This window comes from Lupinus angustifolius, unplaced genomic scaffold, assembly GCF_001865875.1.
Source record: "Lupinus angustifolius cultivar Tanjil unplaced genomic scaffold, LupAngTanjil_v1.0 Scaffold_2_89, whole genome shotgun sequence".
Taxonomy (NCBI): Eukaryota; Viridiplantae; Streptophyta; class Magnoliopsida; order Fabales; family Fabaceae; genus Lupinus; species Lupinus angustifolius.
This window is the reverse complement of record NW_017716499.1, coordinates 6,688-12,373: the sequence shown is the minus strand read 5'-3', so window position 1 is coordinate 12,373 and position 5,686 is coordinate 6,688. Positions and strand designations below refer to the sequence as shown.

The 5,686-nt window shown below is 45.8% G+C and overlaps 1 long non-coding RNA gene across 1 annotated transcript; it reads left to right on the top strand.

The window, feature by feature from the left end:
* The first annotated feature begins 367 nt into the window (after nt 1-367).
* LOC109337150 lies at nt 368-2,934 on the top strand. The gene is made up of 3 exons (XR_002106405.1): nt 368-388; nt 2,242-2,266; nt 2,855-2,934. It is a non-coding gene; the product is annotated as an uncharacterized LOC109337150 (long non-coding RNA).
* Nucleotides 2,935-5,686: the final 2,752 nt, after the last annotated feature.

Below are 5,686 nucleotides of genomic sequence, written 5' to 3'. Positions count from 1 at the left end.
ACCCATCCTAGTAGTACTCTCGCCTAAGCACGCTTATCTGCGGAGTTCTGATGGGATTAGGTGCATTGGTGCTGGTATGATCACACTTGCAAGTATACGCGCGATCAAATTCTTTCAGCCCTAATTCCTGATATTCTGTCCAAGTTTGAGAAACACTTCATTTTCGACAGGCGACTAGAAAAAAGCCAATTGAACATGGCATGATCGAACAAAAGCAAAACCCTATTTTAGGGAAATCCAACCCTCTGGATCGCTTTCGAGTCCTGAAATACTCCAAGTGTGCCTCTAGAGAAAAAAAGAGGTGCAGCACGATGACTTTCAGGAGGTCACCCATTCTAGTACCATTCTCTCCCATGCACACATAACTTCGGAGTTCTGATGGGATCCGGTGCATTAGTGCTAGTATGATCGCACCTGCAAGTATATGTGTAATAAAATTATTTAAGCCTTGATTCCTAGGCTTCTCTCCAAGGCTGAGAAACGCTTCGTTTACGACAGGCGGCAAGAATAATGCATGATCGAACATGAGCCACACCCTGTTTTCGGGATATTCGACCGTTTGGATTCATTTCAAATCCGGTAATACTGTAAGCGCGCCTCTAGAGAAAAAAGAGGTGCAACACAAGGACTTCGGAGGAGGTCACCCATCATAGTTGTACTCTCGCCCAAGCATGCTTACCAGCGGAGTTCTGATGGGATCCGGTGCATTAATGTTGGGATGATCGCACATGCAAGTATATGCACGATCAAATTCTTTAAGCTCTAATTTATAGGCTTCTCTCCAAGGCTGAGACACTCTTCGTTTACGACACGCAGCTAGAAAAAAGCCATTCGAACATGGAAGGATCGAACATGAGCCACACCCTATTCTCATGAAATTCCATTGTGTCGATCCCTTTCAAATCCGGTAATACTGTAAGCGAGCCTCTGGAGAAAAAAAGAGGTGCAACACGAGGACTTCCCCGAAGCTCACCCATCCTAGTAGTACTCTTGCCCAAGCACGCTTATCTGTGGAGTTCTCATGGGATTAGGTGCATTAGTGCTGGTATGATTGCACCTGTAAGTATATGCCCGACGAAATTATTTAAGCTCTAATTCCTGGGCTTCTCTGCAAGGCTGAGAAACGCTTCGTTTACGACAGGGGGCAAGAAAAAGGCCAATCGCACATGAGCCACATCCTATTCTCGGGAAAATCCACTTTCTAGATCCCTTTCAATTCCGGTAATACTGAAAGCATGCCTCTGGAGAAAAAAAGAGGTGCAACACGAAGTTTCCCAGGTGGTCACCCATCCTAGTACTACTCTCGCCCAAGCATGCTTCACTGTGGAGTTCTGATGGGATCCGGTCTATTAGTGCTGGTATGATCGCACCTGCAAGTATATGCGCGATCAAATTCTTTAAGCCCTAATTCCTATGCTTCTCTGCAAGGCTAAGAAACGCTTTGTTTACGACAGACGGCTAGAAAAAAGCCATAAAAACATGGCATGATCGAACAAGAGCCACACCCTATTCTGGGGAAATTTCACCATCTGTATCCCTTTCAAATCCGGTGATACGGTAAGCGCGCCTCTGGAGAAAAAAGAGGTGCAACATGAGGATTTCCCAGGTGGTCACCCATCCTAGTTGTACTCTCACCCAAGCACGCTTGCCTGTGAAGTTCTGATGCGATCAAGTGCATTAGTGCTGGTATAATCACACCTATAAGTCTAGGCATGATCAAATTCTTTCAGCCCTAATTCTTGAGCTTCTCTCCAAGGCTGAGAAACGCTTCATTTTCTACAGCCGACTAGAAAAAACCCAATTGAACATGGCATGATCGAACAAAAGCCAAACCCTATTCTCGGGAAATTCCACCCTCTGGATCTCTTTCGAGTATGGTAATACTCCAGGTGTGCCCCTGGAGAAAACAACAGGTGCAACACAAGGACTTCCCTAGAGGTCACCCATTCTAGTACTACTCTCTCCCAAACACACTTAATTGCGCAGTTCTGAAGGGATCCGGTGCATTAGTGCTGGTATGATCGCACCGACAAGTATATGCGCAATCATATTCATTAAGCCCTGATTCCTATGCTTCTCTTCAAAGCTGAGAAACGCTTCATTTACGATAGGCGGCTAGAAAAAGCCAATCGTACATGGCTTGATTGAACATGAGCCACACCCTATTCTCGGCAAATTCCACTGTTTGGATCCCTTTCCAATCCGGTGATAATGTAAGTGCACCTCTGGAGAAAAAAAGAGGTGCAACACGAGGACTTCCCAGGAGGTGACCCATCCTAGTAGTACTCTCGCCCAAGAACGCGTAACAACGAAGTTCTGATGGGATCCAGTGCATTAGTGGTGGTATGATCGTACCTGCAAGTATAAGCGCTATCAAATTGTTTAAGCCCTAATTTATAGGATTCTCTCCAAGGCTGAGAAACTCTTCGTTTACGACAGGTGGCTCGAAAAAAGCCATTCGAACATGGAAGTGTCGAATATGAGCCACACCCTATTCTCAGGTAATTCCACCGTGTGGATCCCTCTCAAATACGGTAATACTGTAAGCACGCCTCTAGAGAAAAAAAGAGGTGCAACACAAGGACTTCCCAGGAGGTCACCCATCCTAGTAGTACACTCGCCCAAGCACGCTTATCTGCGGAGTTCTGATGGGATCAGGTGCATTAGTGCTGGTATGATCACACCTGCAAGTATACGTGCAATCAAATTCTTTCAGCCCTAATTTCTGAGCTTCTCTCCAAGGCTGAGAAACGCTTCATTTTCGATAGGAGGCTAGAAAAAAGCCAAAGGAACATGGCCTGATCAAACAAGAGCCAAACCCTGTTCACAAGAAATTCCACCCTATTCCTCGGAGGTCACCCATCCTAGTACAACTCTCTCCCAAGCACGCTTACCAGCAGAGTTATGATGGGATCCGGTGCATTAGTGCTGGTATGATCGCACATGCAAGTATATGCGCGATCAAATTCTTTAAGCTCTAATTTATTGGCTTCTCTCCAAGGCTGAGACACTCTTCGTTTACGACAAGCAGCTAGAAAAAAGCCATTCGAACATGGAAGGATCGAACATAAGCCACACCCTATTCTCGGGAAATTCCACCATGTGGATCCCTCTCAAATCCGGTAATACTATAAGCGAGCCTCTGAGGAAAAAAAGAGGTGCAAAACGAGGACTTCCCAGGAGGTCACCCATCCTAGTACTACTCTCGCCCAAGCACGCTTATCTACAAGGCTGAGAAACGATTCATTTTCGACAGGCGGCTAGAAAAAAGCCAATTGAACATGGCAAGATCGAACATGAGCCAAACCCTAATCTCAAGAAATTCCACCCTTTGTATCCTTTCCGAGCTCGGTAATACTCCAGGAACGCCTCTAGAGAAAAAAAGAGGGGCAACATGAGGACATCCCAGGAGGTCACCCATCCTAGTACTACTTTCGCCCAAGCATGCTTAACAATGGAGTTCTGGTGGGATCCGGTGCATTACTGCTGGTATGATCGCACCTGCAAGTATATGCGCGATCAAATTCTTTAAACCCTAATTTATAGGCTTCTCTCCAAGGCTAAGAAACTCTTCGTTTACGATAGGCTGCTATAAAAAAGCCATACGAACAAGGTAGGATTGAATATGAGCCAAACCCTATTCTCGGGAAATTCCACCGTGTGGATCCCTCTCAAATCCGGCAATATTGTGAGCGCGCCTCTGGAGAAAAAAAGAGGTGCAACACGAGAACTTCTCAGGAGGTCACCCATCCTAGTACTACACTCGCCCAAGCACGCTTATATGGGGAGTTCTGATATGATCACACATCCTAGTGCTGGTATGATCACACCTGCAAGTATACGCGCGATCAAATTCTTTCAGCCCTAATTTCTGAGCTTCTCTCCAAGGCTGAGAAACGCTTCATTTTCGACAGGAGGATAGAAAAAAGCCAATTGAACATGGCATGATCGAACAAGAGCCAAACGCCTATAGAGAAAAAAAGAGGTGCCACACGAGGACTTCCTAGGAGGTCACCCGTCCTAGTACTACACTCGCCCAGGCACGCCTAAATGCAGAGATTTGATGGGACAAGGTGTGTTAATGCTTGTATGATCGCACCTGCAAGTATAGGCACGATCAAATTGTTTAAGACCTAATTCCTAGGCTTCTCTCCAAGGCTGAGAAACGCTTCGTTTACAACAGACGGCTAGAAAAAAGCCAATCGAATATGGCATGATCGAACATCGGCCACACCGTATTCTCGGGAAATTCCACCCTCTGGATCCCTTTTGAGTCCGGCAATACTCCAAGCACGCCATGGAGAAAAAAAAGAGGTGCAACACGAGGACTTCCTAGGAGGTTACTCATCCAAGTAATACTCTCGCCCAAGCACACTTAACAGTGTTGTTCTGATGGGATCTACTACATTAGTGCTGGTATGATCGCACCTCCAAGTATATGCGTGATCAAGTTATTTAAGCCCTAATTCCTAGGCTTCTCTCCAATGTTGAGAAACGCTTCGTTTTCGATAGGCGGCTAGAAAAAAGCCAATTGAACATGGCATGATCTAACAAGAGCCAAACCCTATTCTTTGGAAATTCCACCCTCTAGATCCCTTTCGAGTCTGGTAATACTCCAGGCGCGCCTCTGGAGAAAAAAAGAAGTGCAACACAAGGACATCTCAGGATGTCACCCATCCTAGTACTACTCTCGCCCAAGCACGCATAATTATGGAGTTCTGATGGGATCTAGAGCATTAGTGTTGGTATGATCACACCTGCAAGTATACGCGCGATCAAATTCTTTCAGCCCTAATTTCTAAGCTCCTCTCCAAGGCTGAGAAACGCTTCATTTTCGACATGCGGCTAGAAAAAAGCTAATTGAACATGGCATGATCGAACATGAGGACTTCCCAGGAGGTCACCGATCCTAGTACTACTCTTGCCCAAGCACGCTTATCTGTGGAGTTCTGATGGGATCCGATGCACAAGTGCTAGTATGATTACACCTGCAAGTATATGCGCAATCAAATTCTTTAAGCCCTAATTCATGAGCTTATCTCCAAGCCTGAGAAATGTTTTATTTTCGACAAGCGTCTTGAAAAAAGCCAATCAAACATGGCATGATCGAACATGAGCCACACCCTATTCTCGGGATATTCTACCCTCTGGATCCCTTTCGAGCCCGGTCATACTCTAGGCGTGCCTCTATAGAGAAAAAGAGGTGCAACACGAGGACTTCACAGGTGGTCACTCATCCTAGGACTACTATCGCCCAAGCACGCTTAACGGTGGAGTTCTCATGGGATCCGGTGCATTAATGCTAGTATGATCACACCTGCAAGTATACGCGCGATCAAATTCTTTAAGCCCTAATTTCTGGGCTTCTCACGAAGGCTGAGAAACGCTTCATTTTCAACAGTCGGCTAGAAAAAAGCCAATTAAACATGGCATGATTAATATGAGTGAAACCTTAATCTCGAGAAATTCCACCCTCTAGATCCCTTCGAGTCTAGTAATACTCCAGGCGCGCCTCTAGAGAGAAAAATAGGGGCAACACGAGGACTTCCCAGGAGGTAACCCATCCTTGTATTACTCTTGCCGTAGCACGCTTAACTGCAGAGTTCTAATGGGATCGGGTGCATTAGTGCTTGTCTGATCGTACCTGCAAGTATATGTGCGATCAAATTCTTTAATCCATGATTCC